Raw genomic sequence first — 16808 nt, 5'->3', positions numbered from 1 at the left:
GTTTAAGCCTCTGCCTTGCAAGGTGGGTGGCAGGAATGTATCTTAGAAGGCACCTGAGCTGCATCATCTCCTGTAGGACTCCCTTGCGTTTCTACCAGAGTGGACAGTCCCAGCAAGGCCAGAGAACATTACACTCCCCTGGTTATCTTTGCATTTTCCTCTTCTCTCTCTTCTTGTGCAAACTTGCTTAATGTGCTTAATTTTAATGGTGCTTAATGTGTGGTAAGGAGAAAAATACCGCCGCAAATATTTTCACTGAGAGAGAAAAAGATCACAAAATGTAAAGAAAATCTTGGCTTTGCCTCTCACTAGCTGTGGGTGCATGACTTTGGGTAAAGATTTGCAGCCCCCTGGGCCTCTTTCTTTATCTGAGAAATGGGATAACAGTCCCTAACCACCATGGTTCTGAGAAATAGACATCATCTCTCCAGAGTCTCTAGTGCAGCAGAGTAGACGCCCTGTACGACTTGTTTTTATATTACTATCTTTATTGTCATCATTGTCTATTATATAAAACTTGTTTACTTTAGCAGAGTCTCATAGCCACATGCCATCCAAACACAAGAGCTGAGGTCACATGTCCCCCAAATTCTGATGCCACCCAGGCAGATGAAAGCACGAGCCTAAACAGGGCTTATCATCAGAGTGGAGAGATGAGGAAGTTCATCTGGGCTGGAAAAAGAAAAAATGTGTCCAAGCTGGCGGAAGGAAGCCTTTCCAGAACTGCTTCATCCATTGCCTGATTCTGTCAGCTAGAAGGGGAAATGCCATCTCAATATTGAGTGCTCAAAAAGATGGTCTTTGTTATCAATAGGCAGATTGGCAATAAAATTCCACCTGAGCCCTAACTTGGAAAAATTGATTAGCAAGAACACCCATAACTAACAAACACAAAATTAAATTAAGCCTTAACTTTGGGAAATATCACTGTTGATTTTTTCTCTTCTTTTTCTTGGTTTCTAATGAATTTGGTTTAAAAATAGGACAAAACACTGTGTTAAAACCCAACAGTTTGTTGTAGGACTCCAGATGGGGTGGAAAAGGCTGAAGAGAGGCTAACATCTGTAAAAAAAAAAAAAAAAAAAAAACCAGGGTAAATAAAACTGCACAACAGGCCAGGTGCAGTGACTCGCGTCTGTAATCCCAGCAGTTTGGGAGGCCGAGGTAGGCAGGCCACCTGAGGTCAGGAGATCGAGAACAGCCTGGTCAACATGGTGAAACCTCATCTCTACTAAAAATACAAAAATTAGCCGGGCGTGGTGGTGTGTGCTAGCGTGTGCCTGTAATCCCAGCTACCCAGGAGGCTGAGGAAAGAGAAGCCCTGGAACCCTGGAGGCGGAGGCTACAGTGAGCCGAGATTGTGCCATTGCACTCCAGCCTGGGTGACAGAGGGAGACCCCATCTCAAAAAACAAAACAAAACAAAACTGCACAACAAAATAATAGTGGTATCAAAAATAATAATAGTATCAACAATAACAACAATAGCAAAATAATGAATATCTGTATAGAGCTTTAACATCAGATTGAGAGGAGAAGGATGGCAGGGGAAAATGAAGGAAGTAAAGGAGAAGAAAAGAAAGAAAGAGATGGAGAGAGAGAAATTATTTTTTTAAGTCTTAATTTTATATGAGATAACAATGCAATACTTTTAATCTTTCTTTTAGTCTTCACAACAACCTCATGAATTGTCTGTCATTTTTCATATAAAAAAACTGAGACAAAGATATCGGACAACTTCTTCAGTTTTATAGCTAGTAAGTGTCAAAGACGGAACTGTTGACCTGGCTTCCTGATCCATCTTTCTCGGCTGGTCTTGGGAGTGAGGGTAGCATGGGGCGTCAGGCTGTACTTAGGTGATATCCCCATAAAGTGATCATCCCACTCCTTGAAGTGATGGCCTGATTTTTCTGTCAATTCACACCAGTGAAAAGATGTTCTAGGTCTTCTTCCTTACTCCTCACTCCACTTCTGTGATTTTTTTTTTCAGTGCCTGTGAGTGCTCAGATATATAAGTTCAGATCACCCCGTGGCTGGTAAAAGGAAGACAGAGGCCCGGGTATCCTGGACTTTTGCTCTCTGGACCTTTTCTCTTTTTTTGGACTAGCCCTTTTCTTTTTTTCTTTCTTTCTTTTTAATTTTCTTGTAGTGATTCTAATCTGACTTGTTTTTGTGTCCTCTCATCTTTCTTACCAAGTTGGAGTGTTTTTTTCTTCTTTCAAGGCAGTTGTTTCCAATAAATCCTCACTTGTTTTCTTGAAGTTGCTTAGTTATTTTAAGATTCTTCTTCCACAGGCCTCTGTCTGCATTTCTGCTTTCCATCTGGGCCACTCAGTCATCTCCTTTTCTGGAATGAAGACAAAAGAAGGCATTAGACGGAAACTTACAGAGCTTGACCTTCTCCTGGGAGCAGAAAGACATGGTGAAGGAATGGATCAAGTCTGCTGATCTTTCCAGCACTTTTATTATATCTCAGATTGACTAGAAACACAGTTAGAGACACCTTGACTGGCCACTAGCCAATGTTCCCAGCCCCCTGAAAAGGCAGTCTAGTTCAACATTGAATGAGACCTTTGATCTGAGTGCTTCTGTGTACATCTATAAATCAGGATCATGGTAGAAAGCAGATAGCACAATCAAACTTGGCAACTTCAAAAGTGTTTAGTAAAGCAACTATTTACAAAGGCATAAGCAGGTTGCAGAGTAACCATAGGGGCACACCACAGTGTAGTGTCCTGGGGATAGCAATACCGGAACTCTGTGACTGCCCTAGACCTGAAGGGATGAGGGCAGAGAGCAGTCCCCTGGAGAAAAACAGTCATATGGCAGAAGCTGTAATCTTGGTCAACACATGAAGCCACTCATGATACCTCATAGGAAGGGAGATGAGAGAACACATTAATTCCCTTCACTCTTCCTTCTCTCTGAATTTTTCTGCTGACCCCAACCAGAAGCCAAAAGTTGAGAGGACTCATTGAGGTTGGCCACACTTGTCAGACTTCTGGATCGCAGAACAGAGTAGAAATGGATTTAGAATGGATCTGGAAGGGTAGATGGAAGTTATGCAGCTGAGTCTGCATGCATGTGCACATACCTCTGTACTCACATACATATGCACATGTGCACATGAGTATGTGTTAGGCTGATGAAAATAAATACATTTAGTGTTAATGTAGGAATCATTCAGGGGCTGCCCCCTTGCTCTCTTTGGCCTGTATAAGTTTTCCTCTGGTTTTAATTACTGAATGTATAAAAAGCAAAGAAAAGTACTGGGAGGTAAAAAGCCTCCCTGGGTTTAGGTATGTGTTGAAAACTGTCTTCAGATATCAAGATGGCAAAAGTTTCCATCTAAGGTTGAGATATGTCAAAAATAAAGACCTGTACCTATTTCTAAAGAACTAATTCCAGAAGAAGTAAAAGTCATGTCAAGTATGAATGTTTCTTTTTGAAGAGGTATACTCCAGCAGCTCTCCTGAGCAGGTAAAATTAGAGACTTATCCAACTGGTGGGTCATTCAGGAAAAAATGACATTTTTTTTCCAGGAGCTACAGGTGAGATTGAATTCAAGATTTGAGTTAAGTCAAGACTTTGGTGAATATCCAAAGTAGAATTCAGAGAAGAGACTCTTAAAGGGATGACATGCTGGTAAGTCATGCAGTGTCAATATTCAAAAATTGGCACATCAGACAATCCTCTTAACAGAGCACATTATCCATATTCCCATTATACCACTTTTTATTTTGTGGTGTGTTGTTGCCATGTGTTTCTCTACCATTACGTCACAAAGTTCCCAAGAGGATTTGTCTGAGCTTGTTGGCTGCCATACCCCTAACATGACTTGGCATATAGGAGATACATGGAGGTAATCTGTTGAAAGAATGAATACTGATATTTGTCCCTTTCAAGGACTCTACATAGGACTAGGATTTACTTTTGAATTCCACTATATTGGGCCAAGATAGATCTATCCATGTCATGCAGGCTTCCCGTTAACCAACTGTTTCATAAGGTCCAAACCCGGCGGGAGGCCTCCCATGTGTTTTCAGGTGGACAAGACTCATCACAGTTGACCTGTGCTCCTGTCTTCTTGGTCTAGCCTTTTCCAAGTTCAGGCTCATTAAACTCTAATTTACTCCCTTGTCTTTGCTCCAGTTACAACCTCTTTGGAATTCAGGCTTCAGATAGACAACTCGATGTACGTTGGCATTTTTTTAGTCACATCGGTTTCCTTTTTTTTTTTCCTTCAACAAACATGTTTTTTTTTTTAAATTTCATTTCCTAAGGAATTGTAGATACCTCAGACAAAAAAAGAAGCTTAAAATATCCATTTGGTATATAATTTTTGTCCTTTTGTTTCCACAGACACTCTATTATAGTCCTCATCTTACAGAAGAGTAAGGTGATTATCACAAAAATGATATGACTTGCCCAAGGTCTCATGGTATGTCAGAAGCAGTTCTGGTATTAGAACCATGATCAATCTGAAACAAAGCCTTTGTTCTTTCCATTTTATCAATAGTATTGGAGTTCCACTTCACCCCAAGTCCTTTTGTAACTATGTCACTTTGAGAGAACTGAGAGTGAAGAAAGGGCACAACTGTCTCTTTGGCAAATCCCATTTCCATTAGAATTTAATTTAGATTTAATAAAATGCTTAATGACTCTTAATTAAACCCAAATTGAAATTAAAAAATGGTTTAACAAGGTTTAATAATGATGTGAGAGATCACACAATTCCACTTCAATAAATATTTTCCTAATAACAAATAACCATTTCATTAGTGAGGAAAAATGTTGCCATTAAGCCTAAATTAAATTAAATTATCCATAATTTACTGGCATAGTTAACAGTATACGTTAATGAAAAATATGTGAAGTCCTCCCCACCACCCGCTTGTTAAAAATTACTCCATTTTAGCGAATTTAAAAAGACATTGTGTGTAATGTAATGGGCAGATTGTCTGAAGCCAATGGAGCCATCTCTGAGATTCTGTTGTACCTAATAACAGAGAAGATGAGGCAGGGGGAAGGGGAGACACAGGGCTTTCCACTAAGGCCATGTGAATTTCTACCACCATCACAGCCATAAAATGGGGGTATTGATAGGGGTGGATGATGACATTGTGAATCTAGGGAATTTCTGGCTCAAAAAAAAAGGGTGGGTAGAAATTTCAGGCTCCTGTATTTTGAGCAATATCTGATCTAATACAAAGACATTGAAGATGGAGGATATAAGAGAGAAGAAGATAACACATGCTTTCTTGTTATTAGTGTGTGTTTGTATTTTTTATTTTTAAAAAATTTCTTCATGGCTGAGCTTGAAGAGGAAAGAGATAGTTGTAGCCAGTTCCAGAAAAAGATACAGGTTTCTGGAATGGGATCAGGTTCCAGAGAGAGAGACACATTTCCAGCAAAGGGGCTTAGATTTTAGGAAAGGAAAATAGGTTTCAGAATAGGGCCCTAGTTTGGTTCCCCTCCAGAACACTGGAGTGGGAGGACAGAGAAAGACACGTGAGCTGAACCATGTAACTTTTGCAGCAGTTAGGGGTTATCAGAGATTCACATTCTCAACCAACATTTCTCCAATCCAAAAAGTATCCCGGATTCCAAAGACTCCTTATTTCTAAACTTTGAAGAATAGAAAATAGAAAATATCCTCCATTCCTCCATTGTCCAAAGGATATTAACAAGACTTAAACTGACTAAAACTGCAATTATGAGCCACATGGGACTATTGAGTCCATGAAATGTGGCTACTCCTAACTTAGATGTGCTATGAGAGTAAAATATATACTGAATTTCAAAGGCTTTTAAAAATGTAAATATCTCATTGGTATTTATTTTATATTCATTATTCTGAAATAATGACACTTTTGATATGTTGATTATATAAAAATATTTTTAAAATTAATTTATTCTATTTCTTTTTATTTCCCTCAATGTGGTTACTAGAAAATTTAAAATTACTTATGTCACTTGCATTATATGTCTATTAAACAGAGCTGATCTAGATGAGCCCACCTTAAATAAAGAAATGAACAGATTTCGTTCCTTTTTGTGTTAGCATTAACACTCACTCTTTCATGCATCCATTCATTCATTCAATAACTGTTTGAGCATCCATTTGCACAGACTCTATGTGAGATACTAGAGATACAGTGGTGAAAATAGTCTTGTGTATGAAAATGGTCTTGTCTATCCTAAGCATATTCACACCCACACATATTCACACACACACACACACCACACACATGCCTACATAGTGGCACATGTTCATGTACATGCAAGTGTGCATATATGGACAGAGAAGGACCTACAACACATGAACATGCATACATATGCAAAAATGCGCCAGTGTAGAAAGGCATGAATTAAAAGCCAAAATCAGGGTCTAGGATCCAAACACTCCTGAATGTAGTAGACTTCAATTCTTCAGTTAGATTTAACAATTATAGCTGCCAGCCAGTGACAGTCACAACTCTGTATTTCCAGGAAGACAATCAGATAATAAAAACGTGGTCATGGTCTCTCTCCATGATTTTGTCAAGGTAGTAGATACAAGATTCCAAGTGAGAAGAATAAATGTGACAAATTCAGATCAATGTATTCATAACTAAACAGACCAGGAAAAGCCAGAAGGGGTAGGCTGGGGGTAGGTCTGTTTCCATGGAGGCTCGTCTTCTTAGGCCTTAACTTCCTGGAGACTGAGAAGAGCTCACTCTGAGAGCTGAGAACAGAGACAGCTCAGTTTAGCCCAGAAACAGTGACTGAGCTAATGTTGGAATCCTTTATATGATCTCATTCAAATCACTTTCTGCTTTACCACTCAGATTGTTGGCCTAGGGAGTGGGGAGAATGAAGGGAGTATATTGGACAGGTATAATCAGGAGTCAGAAAGAACTGCATGTATTCTTTTAACAGAAAATTTAATATAAAGAGCTGTGTTGAGGAACTGAAATGACAAAGATAACACCCTGTGGTATCCAAAAGTAGCACCAGTAGTAAATAGCTACCACCCCACAGCTGTGTGAACAAAGGAAAGAGATTTCAATTATGAATACTTAGACCCTTACAGAAGGGACACCTTGGAGCTGAGGCTCAAACAACTGAGGAGGGGTCTAAACTGGCCCATGCTGATTGGGGGACGGGGGTTATGGCACTAGTTCTTTAAGTGTCATTTAAAAAAACCCAGCTGGATTCAGCTGCTGAGACAGGAAAGAACTACTACTGTTAGGGTGAGAAAGTGTTGCTTAGGACATAGCTAAGAGAACAAGAGGCAGAAAGAAACAGGAAGCAGAAAGCCTTCTTCTTCTAGTCTTCCTCAACTAGCAGAACCTAGATGGAGCCAGGTAGTAGAGCAGAAATATGGTTTTAGAGCTCTAGCCCCAGCAACACAAAGCACAAACAAGACCAGTGTGGATATGAACACTTCAGAGGTAGTTGCTGAAGAACCAGCCTAGGACAGCGTATGTCAAAATGAGGGATGATGAAGGAATGAACTGAACACCATCTCCAAAATTTTATTGTGCACAATTGTATTCCCAGGAAAAACATCTCACCAGAATCAGAATTCTTGGTCAAATGTGTTTAAAAACTTTCATGATATCCTGCTTTTAGAGTTTCATAATACTGCAATGGAAAAGCAAAAGCTTTGACGAGTCCTGCAGTAAAGAGGCATGTTGTGTTTCATTTAACCCAGAATTCCCTAAATGTCTTTGATCACAGACGTGCTTTCTGTTTCTTTGTTTTCAGAACACCTCTGAATTTCCAAAGCCACACATATTCTACAAACTCTGAGAAGCATTGTACTGGAGATGCTGTAGACACTTAGATAACAAGTAACAAGACATATGATCAACTGTGAACTATTAATAGTGCAACTCATGTTAGAATGGGTTGTACTTCTTCTCAATTGCCTTAGTCCAGTAATGACTGAAACTAAGTGCGTGGGCAGGGGTGACCACCCTAATATCATTGGGGTTGCCTATAAAACAGAAGTCATGTGAAAGCAGAGGACTTATTTGGCTTTCTTCACTATTATATGTCCAGCACAATCACAATAGACAGGACCTGGAAAACACTCAGTAATATTTGCTAAATATTGCCAGGAGAAGGGAGGAGAGTAAATTATCAGCAAATATAGTTGAGAATGATACCTCATGTGTTAATGAAGAGTGGCAAGGGAGAAGTGCAATGCTGGCCTATGGAAATGTAATGAGAGCCTCTTTGCAATTTAAAATGTTCTGGTAACTACATTTTAAAAAGGAAAAAGCAACAGGTGGAATTAATTTTAATAACATATTTTACATAACACAATATATCCAACATAGTATTATTTTAACATATAATCAATAGAAAGATATTAACATAATATTTTGCATTCTTTTTTTTTTTTTGAGATAGAATCTCACTCTATCACCCAGGCTGGAGTGCAGTGGTGCGATCTTGGCTCACGGCAACCTGTGCCTCTCAGATTCAAGCGATTCTCCTGCCTCAGCCTCCTGAGTAGCTGGGATTACAGGTGTGCACCTCCATGCCAGGCCACTTTTTGTATTTTTAGTAGAGATGGGGTTCACCATATTGGCCAGGCTGGTCTTGAACTCCTGACCTCATGATCTACCCTCCTCGGGCTCCCAAAGTGCTGGGATTACAGGCGTGAGCCACTGTGACTGGCCTTGGCATTCTTTATAATATAAAATTCTTGAAATCTGATACACATTTTATACTTGCAGCACCTTTCAGTTTGGACTGGCCACATTTCAAGGGCTCAATAGCCACATGTAATAGTAGTTACCATAGTGAATAATGAATGTCTACTGACTTACAAAGTAGAACACAAAAAATTTAGAATGGGCTGGGAGCGGTGGCTCACGCCTGTAATCCCAGCACTTTGGGAGGCTGAGGCAGTGGATCACAAGGTCAGGAGATTGACACCATCCTGGCTGTTACAGTGAAACCCCGTTTCTACTAAAACCACAAAAATTAGCCAGGCATGGTGGCACGCACCTGTAGTCCCAACTACTTGGGAGGCTGAGGCAGGAGAATCGTTTGAACCCGAGAGGCAGAGGTTGCAGTGAGCCAAGATTGTGCCACTGCACTCCAGCCTGGGTGATAGAGTGAGACTCTATCTCAAAAAAAAAAAAAAAATCAGAACATAGAGAAAACAATCAAATTTGTAAATTGATATTGAGCCAGGATTATTTCTAGTTGCAGTCATTGAATATTCTGAGAATATCTAATTTAACTGACACTGTTCACACATAAGACAGTGCTTTCTACTAGAACAACTACGATAATTTAATACTTGAAAAATGAAGAAACAAAAAGTTTTAGAAAAAATAAAGATTGAAAAGTAAAATCAAAATTAGAAGGTCCTGATAAAGTAATATCAATAAAATGGTGAAGTAGGAGTTTTCTGGCATTTCTCCTTCCACAGAAACCCAACTAGCATCTATTCAGAGGCAAGATAATCACCATGAATATTTAAGAACTCAGGAGTAAAGCTGTAGTGTCGAATTTGAGCACAGAGTAGAGAAAAACCATAATTAGACAGTAAAATAACTGTCCTTTTTGACCACAATGTCCCTCTCCCAAGCCTGTACAGTACCACATGAAGAAACTTCCTCTGAATTTATGGTTTTTACAATGGAAAAGGTGTATTAGAGATGGACTTTTGGCATCCTCTCCATTCTGAGACCCTTCATAGAAGGCTTGCTTTGGTCTCATTTTATGGGAACCATTGTGAGTGTTAGCAGGCTTAGTCTATTAGGGGTCAATTAGAAACAAAGAACAGGGGTGGAGCTCACAGCAACCAAAACACAAACCTTGGTGCCAGCCACAGCAAACCTTGGTGCTAGCCACAGCAAACCCAGTGCTTCTAGCACTGCAACAAGTGCAGCAGTCATTGGTTTAGAAAAGACTAAAAGAGAGTTTTCTCCGAATTTCTAGATAGGCCTACTGCAGAAGAACAGTCACATAAAAAACCAAACTGAAAAGACAAATAAATCCCTACATATTTAATGCATAGACATTGATATATAACCATAAGAATTAAGAACAAGTAGAGAAAAATGACACTGCCTAATGGACAAAATAAGATGCTAGTGACTGACCCTAAAGAAATGAAGATGGTGACTTCTCTAACAAAGAATTTAAAAATGCTATTTGAAGGAAGCTTAGAGAACTTCAAGAAAATAAGAGAAAAAATTAGAAATTCATCAGAGAAATTTAACATAGAGATTGAGATTTTTTTAAGTAAAGCAGAAATTCTGGGTGTAAAAAACATAATGAATAAAATGAGAAATGTCATAGAAAGCACCAACAGCAGACTTGATCTAGCAGTGGAAAGAATCAGTGAGCTTGAAGACAAGCTATCTGAAAATGTACAGTCAGAGGAGAAATAAATTGAAAAGAACAAAGAAAGCTTATAGGATTTAAGGGGTGACATCAAAATAGCAAATACTCAGGTCAATGGAGTTCAAGAGAAAATAGAAAGATGAAGGAGTAGAAAAATTTCCAAACTTAGTGAAAGATATACATATCTAGGTACAGGAAAGTTAAAGGTCAGCAATTAGATTCAATTCAAGTAAGACTATAACCCAAGACATATTGTTATCAAACTGTCAGAAGTCAAACACAATGAAAGAATCCTGAAAGCAGCAAGAAAAATGACACAAATTACATATAAAAGAGTTTCAATATACCTAGCAGCACACTTCTCAGCAGAAATCTTAAAAGCCACAAGGGAGGGGGAAAATATATTCAAAGTGCTAAAGGAAAAAATAACTGCCAACTAAGAATGCTATACCCAATAAAACTATCCTTCAGAAAAACAAGAGCTGTGAAAGTTCATCACCACTATTCCTGTTTTACAAGAAACTCTAAAGGGATTTCTTCAAACCGAAAAACAGAATGCTAATGAATAACACAAAACATTTGAAGTAAAAGTAAATATATAATCAAATCTATAATACTCTTATATTCTAATCATGGTTTGTAAACTATTTGTTTCCCTAGTATGAAGGTTAAAAGATAAAACTATTAAAAAAAAAACTACAATAATTGTCTAAGAAATATGCAATATATTATTGTTATAAATTGTGACTCAAAAATTCACAATGAGGCAGGGAGGGGAGTAGAGTTAAACTGTACAGTTGTTTTTTTAATTAATAAAATTAAGTTGTTACACATTTAAAATAACCTGTTACAACTATAAAATGCTTTTGTAAGCCTCATAACAACTACATAGCAAAAACCTATAGTAGAGACACTAAAAATAAAGAGCAAAGAATCAAAACATACTAAAGGAAATCACTTAACAACAAAGGAAGACACGAAGGAAAAAAGGAAGAAAATATATACAAAACAACTAGAAAACAATTAGAAAAATGGCAGTGGTAAATACCTATCAATAATTACGTTGAATATAAATAGATTAAATTATTCAATTAAAAGCGATAGAGTGGCTGAATGGATAAAAAGAAGACCCAACTATATGCTGCCTATAAGAGACTCATTTCACATGTAAGGACACAAATGAAGTGAAAGTGAAGGGATAGAAAAAGGTATTCCTTGCAAATGGAAACCAGAAGAGAGAAGGAGTAGCTATACCTACGTTAGATAAAACAGACTTTAAGTCAAAAATTGTAAAAAGAGACAAAGGAGGTTACTATATAATAATAAAGCGGTCAATTCAGCAAGAGGGCATAACAATTGTAAATATATATGTACCCAACATTGCAGCTTCCAAATATATAAAGCAAATATTTAAAAGCCTAAAGAAAGGGATAGACTGCAATACAACAATAGTAGGAAACTTCAACACCCCACTTTCAGCAATGGACAGATCATCTAGACAGAAAGTCAACATAGAAACATCAGATTTAAACTGCACTGTAGACCAAATGAACCTAACAGACATTTACAAAACATTTCATCCAACAGTTGCAGAATACACATTTTTCTCAACCACACATGGAACATTATCCAGGATAGATCATATGTTGGGCCACAAAACAAATCTTAACAAATTTAAGATGATCAAAATAATATCAAGCATTTTTTTCTGACCACAATAGTATAAAACTATAAATCAATAACAGGAGGAACCTCAGAAACCTTTTAAATACATAGAAACTAAACAACATGTTCCTGAAAAACAAATGGGTCAATGAATACATTAAAAGAGGAATTAGAAGGTTTTTTCTCTTCTTCCAAAGCCAATTGTTGCCATTGGCATTAGAACCCTAGAGTAGAGCTATTTGGTTTTTCAGGGTTTACAAGCAGTACGAGCCTGGGTGCCACAGCTGCCCTCTCCATGATAAATCCCTAATGGTTAGGAAAATACCTGTATACTTTAGTGCAGCAGTCCCCAGCTGTTTTGGCACCAGGGACCTGTTTCATGGAAGATAATTTTTCCATAGACCAGGGGTGTGGGTGGGGGAATGGTTTCAGGATGAAACTCTTCTACATCAGATCATCAGTATTAGGCTTTCATGAGGAGTGTGTCACCCAGATCACTTGCATGTACAGTTCACAATAGGGTTCACACTCCTGTGAGGGAATCTAATGCTGCCACTTATCTGACAGGAGGCAGTAATTCTGAGCAGTACTATAATGCTTGCTTGCCTGTTGCTCACCTCCTGCTGTGTGGCCTGGTTCTTAACAGGCCATGGACAAGTACCAGTCCATGGCCTAAGGGTTGGGGACCCCTGCCTTAGTGGATCCTCAAAAAAATTTCTGGAATAAATAAAATGAAATAGGAGAGAGCAGACAATAATTATCATGCTATTTTCATGAGAGCTGAAGATAGTAATGCAAAAGCCAGAAAGGAAAATCCATGTGAGGGGAATGGTTGATGCCACTTCTCTCCAGCCTTGCCTTTTCCTCACTTTCATTCCAAGGGATTTAGGTAATTAGGAGATTGACAGCTTTCTTTCCCAAAGATGTTTTATTATCTTCCCTAGGGTTGAAATAAAGGGTGATAAAAAGCCTGGGTTATGTTCTCAACCTTCCAAACTCTAGTTTTGTTGACCTTCTGGGCTCTAGATTTACTCTTTCTGGTACATTTTCCAAACTGAACACAGATTATGACTCTTGACAATGTGTGACTTACTCCAGTGCAACTTTTGTTCACATCTGTACACTTATACCCAGTGTCTCACATAGTGCCTCTTACCTGGCAAGCCCTACAAATATTGTGATTGTGTATATGTGAATGAATGAATGAAGAAAGAAAGAAATTAATAAAAGGTCATGCCAGGATTTGCAAGGTGACTTTGCACCTTAAATATATATTATCTTAATAAGACATAAATTTTGTGTTTTTAACATTATTTTTAACTACACATTTGGATCTTAATTATTTATCTGCCAGTCAGGGGAAATGCATTTGCTCTGGTTCACATAAGCAAACCCAATGTGTCTATAAAGAACTTTTCATTCATCATGCCAAAGTTCTTAGGTCCACACATCTCTAAAACATTTTTGAATATAATAATTGTTTTGTTTATTCTACCTCCCAGGTAGAGTAAAGACAACTTGACATTTGCATTACAAGGCACCGTCTTTTTAAGGCTGAATGACCCTTAATGGTTCTATGTTCTTGGACACAAATGATCTTTTGTATGACCATCACCTCTATATTAGAAGAGTTGGACTACAAACTTTTAAAAATCCTCTAGCCCTAGACAAACAATATTGTGTCTGAGCCATTCTGAAAGGGAAAATAAAGTGATCTAAAAAGGTATTATGGTAAAATATCAATTTGTAGAAGTACTAGGTGTTTTATCTATAAACAAAACCTGTCAATTAATGGGAGAAAAAAGGCTGAAGGCCCTCCCTGTCTGTGCTTTGTTATCTATTATTAGTTCTTCTGTTGGAAAGAAGTGAGGATATGTAGTTTAACATATTTAAAAAAACTAATAAGTATTTCAGCTGTCTGTGTATTTTGAGCTGAAGACATCTGTATTTTTAATTAGTACTTTCATAAATGTGATTATGGAATGTCATGTGATCACCCTTGAAATGAACACCTGGAACCTTAAAACGATGACAGCAATTCAGTGTTCCAGGGTTTGGGCAGTATACACAGGGAAGTCCTGGCAATTGCATTAACAGTGTTATCAAGACGACTCCAGGCTCCAATGATTTTCCTGTCTGTAAATTAAATAATAATATAAAAACAAAATCCACTAGGTCCAACAGGAAAGCACAAATATAACAGTGAGAATTTCCTGTCATGGGGACATTTGAAATCTGGGTCATCAAAAAAGCCTATTGAATGGAGCCTGATGAGGTCCTCAGCCTCAGAGAATGGATCAAGTGGCACTGTAGAGTTTCTTCCAGTTTTTACAGGACGAGGAGTGCAAGGTCCTATGAAAGCCAAAACTAAGCCTGAGGAGGGGGCAGAAGGCATCAATCTTATTGCTACGGAAGGACCTTTGGAATCTCTGACTTCTAAATTCTCATGAAGAAATAATTGTTGCGGGTAGTTGATATAATTAAATACTTCTTGGTTTTACCCTAGGGATTCATCATGAGAAATTATACATTTTCATTTTCAGTATATGAAGGGCAGTGACTATGAAAATGCAAGTCCTCCAGTTGGCTGGGGTCTGCATTGCCTCTTACCCTCTTCTCCATGCTCACAGCTGCAGCAACTTGCCAGGACAGCAGGAATCACTGTCATAAGTGCATAGCTAGAGATGCATGTTCAGGTTCCTACGGATTATGCCAGCCTGGTGGAGAGAGAGGAGCATGACCTAGATACAGCCTTTACTGATCTCAAATCCCTAAGGTTCCTGGTGAACCTCTGGTGGCAACAACCTAGAATGCTGATTGCCTTCAGTGTATTCATTTCCTTACATGAGGGATTCTCTATTCTCCAACAGCTGTCCCTTGACATTTCTTATTAATGGTGATTAATAAAGTCTATGCAAACTGACATTAGATGAAGTCTCCATTTCTGGCCACCTTCCCACTTCAGGGTGTGTAGCTTGTTATCAATGTGATTCAGTTCTCCATGACAGCGTTGGGAAATGTTGCTAATGCTGATCAAACCTAATCAAGGACTACGTTGACAACTTATTCACTTCCCCACATAACTTTTGGGATATGTTTAAAATTCAAGTAGGAAAAGCACAATAGAGGCTGGGTGCAGTGGCTCAAGCCTGTAATCCCAGCACTTTGGGAGGCCAACGCAGGTGGATCACTTGAGATCAGGAGTTCAAGACCAACCTGGCCAACATGGTGAAACCCTGTCTCTACTAAAAAAATTACAAAGATTAGTCGGGCATGGTGGTGGGTGCCTGTAATCCCAGCTGCTCAGGAGGGTGAGGAAGGAGTATCACTTGAATCCAGGAGGCAAATGTTGCAGTGAATTGACATCACGCCACTGCACTCCAGCCTGGGTGACAGAGCAAGACACTGTCTCAACAACAACAACAACAACAGCACAATAGAAGATTTTTTTTTTTTAGAGGACTGATGTGTTTGTTCTCAACAAACTTACATTTAAAAAACTCTTTGTATATATGGTGACTCTATATATACTCTTGTATACATGGCACATTTATAAAAACCTAGACAATGATGTAGCCCAAATGTACAAAATAACTTTCTACCAAATACATCACATTTTGGCAAAATTAAAAGAGAGCTTTGGTGGTTTTCAAACCATTCCTACTCAAAAACCCGGCAGTATATTTCAGGAAATAAGTGCAAGAAAATTCTGAGAACCCCATATATGTCTCCAAATTTACAGGGATGTTACTGGAGATATGGGAATACGGTTAGAAAGTCAAAAGAACATCCCTTAGAGGATTTTGCTCCAGTCTGTGATTTTCATGGATTCATGGCTTCACTTCACCCATAGGAGATGGGTTCTTCTTACCTGAGTTAGGACAACAGAGTAGTATCTGAGGGGTAACACCCACTTGCTGGAGCTGGACCCTAACAGAAGTAAGAAGTTCTGGAAAGATTATTCTTTATTAGTAAGTATCCAGACACACATACAATTACCACCTTTCTCTTCCAGACACACAAAATGCAAGATTCCCTTGGAGAATCTGGGTTGATGAATATAGCTTGTACTGTATTCTTTCTTCATTTTTGCTAAAACTGACCTTAGTCAATCAGCTCCCTGGAGGCACCCCTGGCATTATCATTATGTGGGTTCACTGAGGGATGAAAAGACCTGGGAACTAGAGAAAGATGGAAGATCCCTGTACCTGCCATGACTCTGCTTATTACCAGAAGCCAGAATGCAGGGGGGAAAGGGCTTCTGAGGGTCCTGACCTATAACTAATAGTCATCTTCCCCATTCATAAAGCATGGTCCCATAAATCAAATTATTGTCTCCTCAATACTCATGGCAGAGCTGGTGACAGCGTTGTAGCCAGAGGTAGAGAAACAGGAAAAGAAATGTTCTCTGTCTCTTATCCTCGTAGGTAATAATGTCAGGAGAGAAGGCTAAAAATCCCTCACCCTTTCTCCAAACATTGCAAAAATATTTATTAAAGGAAATACTTCATGCCCTTTCCTATGAAGGGATAGAACTTTTTCTTACAGTTGTACAAAGGTACTTTATAGGATAAAGCTATCCTGTGACACAGTATTTGCATATTTTAATTTTATTAATGATTGTTTTAGCAAGAAAATGTTTAACTCTTTAATATATAATAAAATCAGCCAATTTATTTTCTTTTGTTTTCTGTCTTTTGTGACATCTTTAGGGAGATTAATTATACATAGACTCTAGAAATGCTTTTCTAGAACATTTTTACAGAGTTTAAGGAGTCTGAAGGTCAG

At 38.4% G+C, this 16808-nt stretch overlaps 1 long non-coding RNA gene across 1 annotated transcript in view; it reads right to left on the bottom strand.

Moving 5' to 3' along the window:
* Positions 1-2182: 2182 nt before the first annotated feature.
* Positions 2183-16808, bottom strand: part of LOC134738913 (uncharacterized) — a 29494-nt gene continuing 14868 nt past the window's right edge. Inside the window, exon 3 of the long non-coding RNA XR_010125193.1 lies at positions 2183-2346. This is a non-coding gene — a long non-coding RNA (uncharacterized LOC134738913). The remainder of the gene's footprint in view (positions 2347-16808) is intronic.

Source organism: Pongo pygmaeus, chromosome 21 (genome assembly GCF_028885625.2).
Source record: "Pongo pygmaeus isolate AG05252 chromosome 21, NHGRI_mPonPyg2-v2.0_pri, whole genome shotgun sequence".
Classification (NCBI taxonomy): Eukaryota; Metazoa; Chordata; class Mammalia; order Primates; family Hominidae; genus Pongo; species Pongo pygmaeus.
This window is presented reverse-complemented; position numbering and strand designations above follow the sequence as displayed.